Below are 11,226 nucleotides of genomic sequence, written 5' to 3' on the forward strand. Positions count from 1 at the left end.
TGTCACCAAGACCGTGACACGTGACACGCCAGCGTGAAGGGCGGCTGCCATGCTTGTGACGTTAAGGGCGCAGCGTCACCGCGGGTGTGACATGCGCACTGGCAGCCTCAGCGCACGCACCTGTTGGAACCTGCCGCGTGGCGGCGTCGCACCAACAAGTCGGCGTGTTTACGGTGCATTAGTCACAACAACGCCTGCCTTCTTGTTTTGAGAGTTCACATCACTTCCCAAACAACTGGACCTCCGCAGGCGTGCGTGCTGGGGGTGGGGAGACGAGGGGGAGCACAAGGGAGGCCAGAGTTGCTGCTGGAAGTTGCCAGACTACAGTTGTGTTGGACAGCGATGCCAGCGCCCTGCTAAGTGCAAAATTCCTCACATTTGATGTCTTCACTGTCAGCGGTTGCCAGAGTTTTGGACGAAAACCAGAATGAGAGCACGTGAGCGTGACGAGGGCATATCTGTGGAGATAAATGATGAGTTTAGTAGCCACACCAGGGTTAAGGTCTAACAGACCTCATCAACACCACAGCTATTGTAGACATGAACAGTCATTAAACTTTCTTAATTAAGGATTTATTTATTACACGTATTAGGCATGACCAGTGACTGGGTCCACTTGTGTGGAAATGGTCCGCTCTACCTCTTCCCGTAGGCCTTGCAGGTCGTCTGGGTCTTTGGTTGTCTCCTGACTGAGCTGGAGCCTGGAGGATACTCGGGTGTGTCGTCCGTCTAACGAACAAGGGCGGCCCTGTCATCCGAGAGCAGGTAGTCCTCGACTTCTTTGATGGCGGACAGTTCTCCTGGCCTAGTGAGGGTTTTGAGGAGGCGGAAGACCTTACACTTGTATCCTCAAGCCATTACCTCATCGATCATGGATCGAGGACAGATATCATGAAATCGATGAGGATATGTTTTATATAGTATGACATTTTAATTAGGCGCATCTAACATAGGTCATCGTATTTAGGCGAATTTTATTTAATTGCATTTAAATAAAACGATCTTAATTTTAATTTGATCTTCATTTTTGATACATTTTCATTATTTGCAGCTGTGTTCCAACATGACATGGCGTATTGACCACTCACAGGTGAAAATGGATGCTGGAGGCCTTGTATTTAGCAAACAAGTTGTTTTAGCTTTGTTTTGGAGAATTAATGTCTTTTAATTCATTTAACTCAAGTCATTTGTATAAAAAGTAATTGTGATCGTGTTGCTGTAAAAGTGACTAACAAGTCTTTGCGACAATGAGCATCGATCAACGACAGTTTGATGGAAATGTCTGTAACATCAGGTGCGCCCCATCCTTTCAAACTCTGTGAACTTACAGGCTGTCAGCAGCCAGCAACAAAGTAACCACTCCCTTGCCTTTGTTGCCAGCAAGGATGAGGACGACTGTAGACCTCTCCTGCCAGACGGTGTAGGAGCAGACAACCCGCTGTTTGGGATTATTTGTCTTTTATCTTCAAAAAATCGTCGCCATGGGCCAGGTACCAGCGCCGCCCGCCCACCAGCCTGCCGTCCGTCCGGCCGTCCTACCTTCTTTTTTTACCGCTGAGGTAAGCCGCAGCTAACGACTGGCTTCTTGAAAGCGAGAAAGAAAGAGGATTGAAAGAACGAACGCATACCCAGTGTGGCACGCGCCAGTCGATCACATGACATGATGCCGCCCGCCAATCAGGTGCGAGTTCTCACGTCGCGAGAGACGCTAGAGTGGCGGCAGCTTGTGACGTTCGCACGCTGTTGTAGCATGGCCACCGCTAGGTGGCGCTATTGAGGCTGTTGCAAATTTGTGTTTTGTCACAGGGCGAAGTAGGGCACCGCTTGGCACTGTAGTTTGAAGTCTTCAATGGCGTACAAAGCAGACTCCTGCCGGGTGGTTAAGTACTTATTTAATCGAGCTGCCATGATGCTGCTTGAAACCATCTTGCTGCCTGCCTCCACCTGTGTTTAGGGGACATGTTTACTTTGTGCTCACCTAAGTGTTCTGGGAAACATTTTCACGACAGGCGGTAGTCACGGTCTTGTCACAGAGCATTCACAGACTGAACGTGCACGCGCTCATACACATTAAATATTCTCACACATATTACCACACAACTGTGTGAGTAGGCAAGGCTAGTGTACAAAAAGTACATGCACGTGCAGCCAGGTAAACACACACTCTCTCACATATAGTTTATCACACACACTCTCACACACAATGTCATACAAATTAGCAAAAGCAATAACCACACATGCAATAATCAGAAATATACATGAAAACAAACTTACAAAAGTAAGCAAACACAATAACTAGAATTAATCCATTGTAACTAATTTGTAAAGAGGAGGGAGAAGACACGGAGTCTGATGTTCGGCAAGGTGTACTTTAACTTCACACTTATTCTCAGGGTTTTGTCATACCCACGTGATAAAGTTCTATTCTGTCCTGTCATGTGACTGTGGCGGACATATCGTCACTTCCGTTCGTCCTGCAAAGGCTTAAGACAGACTATGTGGAAAGTCTAACTGTTTTGGCATTTATTAGATTATTAACACAATTAAATTGTAAATACAATCGACAGCTATGTAAACAAGGCATAAATATAAAATAAATATACTTATAAATACACGACTGAAACAAAAGCACGTACACACTCACTACACACAACACACAGCAGCAGCAACACAACAGATATCTGTTATAAAGACTCTGATATGTTTTCTTGTATTCTTGCTCTGATGTAGCAGTCACTCTCCCGTTGCCCGGGAGCCGTCTAGGTCTGTGGCGATGCCATTATGGAATTAGCGCTGATTTGATCAGGCGGTGATCACACGGATGGGCAAGGAAATTGCAAGAGGTGATGTCATGCCTGGCATTTTGCAAGGGCTGTAGAAGAAACTCGGTTGTGAAACATGATCAGGCAGGCCGACAAAAGACTCGTGTAGATGCATGTTGGCGTTCTTCACTTCCTCTGCGTTACACGGCCCCCACACCACTGTCACCACCTCTAACACCACCACTACCACCACCACCATTGTGCACTATGGACTGTCGAGAAAGTGAAGGTAGCATAGGCTGTGGACTGTTAGAGGACACCTCATGGGTAGCCTTGCAGTGCATCCCACCCCACCACGGTACCACTCACCCACCCCTTTACCCCTGTCTTCAAGACCGAGAACCGATCGCCGACCCTCCCGGTCAGATCAGGATCTGAAGAACGAACTGCATCCTTTATCATCAGGATCCATTTGTTGCACAGAAAACTAGTTTCTAACTACTTGGGTACCTGGCTGACACTCGACCAATGTGTGTGAAGAGTTCACTGTGTCACAGGCAGCCAGTCACGTGCTTTAATGTCGTTAGATGTTGACAACAGCCTCCCACAGCACTGCGCCTAATGAGCGGGTCAGGAGCTGTTGACAACAGACTTGTAGTACTGGCCATGTGCTCTCTCTCTTTTACATTTCTGCTGCTGACACTGATTAGCGAGAGACCAGGGAAACAGATGTGAAATATTAAGTGTCACATGCTCCACAAAAACATCGATATTGGCAATACAACGATGACTTTTGTAAAGTGTTTTTACCACACAGTCACATCACTCGACACCCTGACTCTCACTCCGTCCGTCTACATATCGGTCAGTCCGTCCATCCGTCTGTCTGTCACACGGTTTCTGAGTCTAGAGTTTGCTTTTGTGTTTTTGTTTGGGGAATGGGAACGCCAAGGTAAATGTGAAGCAGGGAGATTTTTGTAATCCCTGCCTATTTACGCCATCTACCAACAACATGACCATAGGCTGAGGCAGTCTGTTGGTCACGTGACGCAATGGAGGAGGCACCATCCTGAGACGAGAAGGATGGAAGAATGATGGGGCTGTATGTATCCTGTCCAATTCCATGTCTCGTAAACGTCAGCTCCATTGTCGCCGCGCTGATGACCTGCTGACGCGCCTAACAAGAGAGATCTGATGTTGCACGAGTTCAACTTAAAGTAAACACTGCGGGCACGCAACCCTGCTCCCAGCTTGTGAAGACCTTGTCAGGGGCAGGCAATCCTAACTTGGGTTTTACCACTCACAGCAAAGATGCTGCGAATTTGTAAAAAGCCAAAAATTGATTTCTCGTGTTGCCCGTGATGTGTGCCCATTGGAAACCGCTTCTGGTTTGATGGCGTATTTCCGCCCGCACGGAGTGCCGGTCTGGGCCTGTCGGGCATGAAAGCTGCAGGCACTGAGCGACTACACCCACACTACATGGGCCTCTCACAGTCACAGCTACACACTTCCCACTCTACAGTCACAACTACACACGTCTCACTCTCACAGTCACAACTACTCACTGCCCACTCTACAGTCGCGACTACAGGCCAGAGAGGAGACCGCTGTCTATTCCAGCGGAAAGAGAAAAATAAAAAAAACTTCGCTCGCTGTTAGGCCATTGTTACAATTATTTCAATAAAACCTTGGTTAGTACAATAACGTAAAAACTGAAAAAGATAGAAAAAGAAATAACAAAGCTTTACCCAATTGATTTTAATGAATACATGTAAGTGAAACGCACATCCTGATCCCCTCATAAGCACAAACACGCAAACACATTCACCGACATACAAACATGATGTAAACAGATTTTGTAGGCTGCGTGGTGTGTGTGAGTGGTGAGTGGTGAGTACCCCCACCCCCTTGACCGTGACCTCTTGGTGATGAATAGCGCGCGGACTCTGAACTTATGGCAACAAACCTCACAACACCGAGTTCGGGTCTGAAACAAGAGGCCATTCACGTGGGAGGATTGGTTAGAATGTTCCGGAAACTACGCCAGAGTGAACTTTGCATAAACATACTTAACGACTTTAGCGGTTGTAGCACATTTCGTTATTTTAAATCAGTCTGTTGTAGCACAGTTAGCTATTTGGGAAATCTTCTGTGAATCAGACTGTTATTGTTTCGTCTCTTGATGTTATTATCATATCTCCTGCACACAGATCATGAACAGTTGGCTCTGCATGATCAACGTGGAGCTACGGACAAACAAACAACACGAGCTCAAAGCAGACAAGTAAGATACCCTAGCCACAGGTCCTGTCTCTGCAGCCACCTTCAGTCCATTGTGAGTGGCACAGCGGTCGTATCCCGGAAACAGTCGCCTGGTCTGCCCACGATCACTGGCGCCCCCTACTGGGGCTGGACCGGAGCAGCAGATGGTCAGTAGTCAGGGAAGACAGGACTGATAACTCGCCGACGACCGTTGTGAAGCAAACACGGGTGGGGAGAGGGAGGTTGAACAGCCCGTCCTCCACCTTCGTGGCATCACATGATTCTTGGAGTTAAAAGAGTTTGAGATCCGCGACGTGTATGCTTGACCGGGTACGGGTACATGTGACGTCATCCTATACAGGTACGCGGTGCGCCAAGCGCTTGAGATCCAGCGACAGCAACGCGTAAGCACGGGAAGTAACTGTGCTGCGAAACTTTGTCGAAGTGAGATCCCTTTGGTAGAAAGTCGACGGCAACTACTCGATCTGTGGCAGATGACGATTCCAGTTGAGTTTATGTCAACGTACAGCCGTACCTCTGAGGTTTTACTTCTCGGGCTTAGCTACACCTGTCTGTCGTCGCCATTTCTTACCTGAAACAACGCGGACGAACCGTACACTGACAGAAAACAAATGTGATATGATCTTTGCACTTTTAATTTTTTTTACAGTTTTGCTTTACGCTTTACAGCTTGTCTGTTTGCCTTCTTCTATTCCATCTCATGGACACACACCACACACACAACCACACACGTATACAAAACAGTGCAACACACGCAGGCACACGCACACGCCAAGCTTTGACGAGACATGGCCGGGGAAGACAAGAAACAGGCAGCCCAGACATATGTGTTTGCTGGAATGATTGCTCCTGCCGGAAGTTCATCATATTATACAGTACTTATCTGCTGCAGCAAGTGCGTCCTCTTGAAGCGCGTGTGACCTCTTGCCGCCTGTGTCCTCGTGTCGAGCTGACCTCCAACGCTCGCCGCCACACAGCGCTGACAACAACCGGGCTGCATGACGTCAGCATTGTTCTTCTCCTTTGATGTCTTCCCTGCTCCCCCACTCATCTCTCTCTCTCTGCTTCTCAAAATCCATATATATCCTTTTCCTCTTTTGTTGCTTTACCTACATTTTAATGTGATTATCCTACCCCCGTGTATCTTATCTGTACCCACTGTTTCATACGCACCTACCAACAGCTTACCCAATCAAAACACATACACTCGACACACACACAGACGCCTACTCAACTACTACAAACATTCGCACTCATGTTTTCCGCTCACTCCCTCACCTACCCACTCATATGTGCTTATTTCTGAACTTTAGATAAAAATTCGTTCAGATTACTTTCAGCGAAATGAGGAAAGCATTTGATCCCTTGAAAGGTTTTGGCGCAGTTACTACTCGGGTATTTACCCGGTCAGATCGACATTCACAGGCTGCGCCATGCGACACACGCGAGGGGACAGACACACAATCGCGTTTCGGAAATTGCTGACGATTGGGCTCCACAATTTTCTGCGACCCGCTCCATTGAGGTAATGTTTAGTCGGTGGCCATCTTGTTAACGAGAATTGTGGGATAAGCCATGGACTGCCACTAAAGCATTAATGTTTTTCGATAACATCCACAGACTTTTTTTTTCACGGCCGCGAAATTTGTAAGGTTCTGTAAATCGCATTTCTCTTTCTTTCTACTTTTATTCTTTAAAATGGAATTTGTTTTGTTTTGCCTTGTTAGGCTTTTCATTATTGTTGTTGTCGTCCTGTTGCTGTTTCTTTCTGCTACTGTTGTATTTTTTGGAATGTATGATGCATTTTTTTCGTTGGATAATGTAAGACTGAAATTGTGAGTAGTTTTTCTTATCACTGTTTTCATGTCTGACTAGCACGAGTAAACTTTATTTCCTTTTACAGTGGCTTACACGCGTTAAGGATTGCTGGCAAACGAATTTTCCACGTGACATGCTAGAATGAATGATTATTTATTGCTTCATTGTAAATAAGATGCTTATTACTCATTTTTATTTGATATTTAATGATTATGGGTTGAATATTTAAAGGATAACACGAGCGCTCTTCACACTGTGTCTGGTCTGTTTGCTTTTGCAGAGGATTGCATCTTTTCGAATTGAGTTGATGTAGATGATGCTATTTGTTTTAGAAATGCTTCCTTTTCGTTACTTTCTATTTTATCGACAAATCCAGGTGTGATTAAGACAAAATCATCAATGTAATATTTTCTGTGCCTCTTCGTCATGAAACACCACGGGAATATGTTTCTGTGATACTTTATACTCTATTTCCAGTGATTTTCGCTGAGCACTCGTGTTGTACTTTAATACTTAAAGACGATTTTTGAAATTGTGGTTTTTTTCAGGCTTGCCAGAAGATCTCTGCTGAACATTTAAGATTTACAAAGATAATAGAAATGGCAATAAGTGATAATTACAAAGGCGTTAGAGGCGAAACTTTCTTAACAGACGTGTAATACAGAAGGTTAAATAAACAGGTTGTTGTCCATCACTTGCTTCTAGGCGCTTGAATGACGCGCACAACTACTTAACTTCAAGGCGTATATGTGTTTGTGTTTGTGTGTGTGTGTGTGTTTACCGGCATATCAACAGAATAATTATGGCTTTAGCTCTGCGGACTGGACGAGTGCTTCCCTTAGATCAGCGCATGCGCGTTGTAAGTTAGATGATTCTGCGTTGTAATTCGCAGTCTTTCTTCCGCTGTATTGGCTATGATCCCCTCAAACCGTCCAGGATGGGGATGAACCATCTCGTCATCATCCCAGGCTGTCTATGAGTTGTGTCCCTTGGCATTACCGGGTAAATTTACCAAGGGCCTGGCTGGCGGGACAGTTCATTACCACGCGCCTGGCTGATGGGCTCGTCCATTACCACGCGATTGGCTGGACGGCGACACCGGAAGTGTTCGCGGTGCTGACTGCGCTGGTTTCTTTGCGCATTATCGCGCTGTTTAGCATCAGTCGCCGGAAATGTCTCGGGCTACTTCAACGTTTTTTGTGTACTCTACCTGCATGACCTCACCTTGCGCTGTCACGTGGTCTGCGGCGCGTGCTTGTGTTCGTGGACGTCGGCTGCTGCAGACAAAGTTGAGCCCCTGGACACGTGAAGTCGTCGCGATGTGCCAGCACAACACCATACGAACAGGTAGTGGTGACTTTGGAAAACTTGTCAAATAAATAAAGGCTGTGTGGTCACGAGGAATCTCCGCCGGTCAGTCTTTGTCTTTCGTGGTGTCGTCTTCGTTTGGCCACCGGTCTCCCCAAGTAACCATTCGTGTATAACATACTGCAGATCAATCTATAATATTCTAGTGATTATATCTACAATAGAAATTACCTATAATATTCTAATGATGATATATATATATAGTGATGATATCTATGGTATTCTAATGATGATATCTATACTATTCTAATGATGATATCTATTATTAGATAGCGATCATATCTATAATATTCTAGTGATAATATCTAGGATATCTTATTGATGATATCTATAACATTTTACTGACAATTTTCGATATGCTAATACTGTGACTTTCATTGCGTCTCAAATGTGAATACGAGAAAATAATTGTCCGAATTGGATAGACCTACAGTAAAAATTAGGTAGGCACCACGTGGTTGGAGTAAGCGTTCTTGCAAGTTAGGATTATTAAAAATAAATACTTTTTGACAATCAAATGAACATCAAGTATAAAAATATATTTATAAGCTTCTTATTAGTCTGTATTGGTAAAAAAAATCATTATGAACTCGCGCCACGTGCATCTATTTTTAGCAAACGCAAAAAGGAAGACTCGATAGTCATGCAACATGTGAGCGAGACTGGCTACATGCTGGGCAACCAAGGTTGAATTATAAATCTTGGCAGTTCATAGGTTCTCCAGTCTCTCGATCTGGCCAAACCACTGGGCATTGGGCAACCAAGCTGACAAGATATCCTTAAACTTTGTCCAAGCCTGTCCAAATCTTGTCTTTGCTAGATAAACAGCAAATCTAATATTGTTAGTGTAAAGTTTTGTGTTTCTTTCTGAGAACTTCCTTGAGAAATATTAACTTCATCATTTGTGAATACACTTTCAGATCAAAGTACAAATTCGTCCGACAATTTTTAGCAGGATGACTTATTTGCACTACAGAGGTGCCATCACCTACAAAAGCTACCAAAATACCCTTTGGTGATGTCACATCTACTAGTTCTTTGATATGATCTTGGGGGATGAAGTCACAGTCAATAAGGAATTTACAACCATTTTCTGAGATCGCCTAGCTGCAGTGTATCTATAAGTTTTCATGGAGACCTGTAGCATCAGACCTGGTTCTGGAGACTAGCTTGCTAAGATAATCAACTGTATAATCACTCCTTGCCAACACCTGCGATATACACAATCGTGAGAATGAAGTTTAGACAGAGGACATTTTTCATCATCAATATTCATCAGAAAGCAATTATGTCTCTAAAGTATTGTGAAAATAATCCGTTACTCGCCGTACATCACGGTGAAAATCTGAAAAACGATTTAACAGCACATTGTTAACTAATTCAACTCTTGGCTTTGGCGGCCATCATCGTCTTCGCTTGGTGGCGCTCGCTTCGCTGTTACCACGGAAATTTCTAAATGATGGAAATCATTTTGTTATATTCAGTATCGTAGGTTAGATGACCAAAAATCTCGATTATGAATAGAACACCACGTTGATTAGCCAGCCTGCTGTTGACACGACACTCCGTGCTTACAAGTGACACAAAGTTAAATGTCGGTCTTGTAGACAGTTAGCTCTATAATTCATGTATTCTAGGCTCACTAGATATATTTGCATTCAAACCAGCAACAAAAAGATTTGTAACCAAACTATTGTTTCCATTTTCATCATGCTTTTGCTTATAAAATGTTTACTTTTCTTAACGGATAACGGTGTCTTTTCTTTGCACTGTCGATTGCTAAGTCACTGTTCTATTTTTTAATGTTTTTAAACAATAAATTCTTTGCAAAATAAAATCTTACTGTAATTTTTGTTTGGTCAGTTCTAAAATTATTCCATCATGTACAGTTTATACAAGCGATTATTTCAGGGAATTCCTTAAAGGTATGTAGCATTTCATTTGTTATTTTGCCTATCCGATTGCAGGTAGGAGGAGATGTGAATATATTCTGTAAATTTTAGCATCTGAAACACAGCAGCTTATTTATTATCTAATTTCAATTATTTTAATTATTCAAGTAATTTCGATTAGCTCCTATAATTAGCAAGTCCTGCAAAATCTCGTTCCCATGAGCGAATAGCAGCCGGTGGCGTCCGCGCCGTGTCTCGGTAACCACGTGATGGACAGAAGGTGGAGTGTATAATACATTAGGTTCATCAGACAATCTTCATTTATCGTGTTCTAGGAGCAAAGACGACTGTGAAACACTGTTCTCTAGCCTTGACGCTGTTAAAACTTACGTTTCAATCTGAGGATTGTGAAAGTTCAAAACCCAAACATAATATACTCAGGCAGCAAACGACGAAAAACGACCTCGCAATACCACGTGGTAAGAATTGTTGGTGTTTGTCAAATTTTGCATACTGCAGGTGATCGTTACAATTTATGTTTGTCCGTTTACTTACCTTCTGCCACAAAAGCCTCAAGTGGGACAATTTACCATTGAGACTGATTTGTTCGTTGACATGAACATGGCTGCTCATATGGTTACTTGTATGAAAAACAAATTAAAAAAAAAAAGGGAAAGCAGAGATTTGTTTTCGCCGGTCACAGCTATAATACCATGAAGCTGAATGTGAAGTACATTTATATAAGGTCAGGTTTTTGTGCAGTCACTCTGTGTTGTTGGAGGATAAAAAGCATACTTCTCTATAGCAGGCACGTATCCTGGAAGAAGGTATACACACTTATTTTGTCAGTGTTTTTGTGAGCATTCTTTTATGTTTTATGTTTGATTTCTTGGTGTGTTTTTCCATTTTTATATCCACAGTACTAATAAATTATACGAAAGTAGTCTTTAGTGCCTGATATGTGTCATTATTTGACATGTCTGTAAGCCACACAGTCAACAGGCCATACCCAAAAGGAATAACAGGAAGATGGTCCCATATAGTCAGCAGCAAAGACGGAGTTTTCTCTTCAAAATGCTCTATTCTCAAACTTCACTTGTTGC

This window comes from Pomacea canaliculata, linkage group LG8 (assembly GCF_003073045.1).
Source record: "Pomacea canaliculata isolate SZHN2017 linkage group LG8, ASM307304v1, whole genome shotgun sequence".
Taxonomy (NCBI): Eukaryota; Metazoa; Mollusca; class Gastropoda; order Architaenioglossa; family Ampullariidae; genus Pomacea; species Pomacea canaliculata.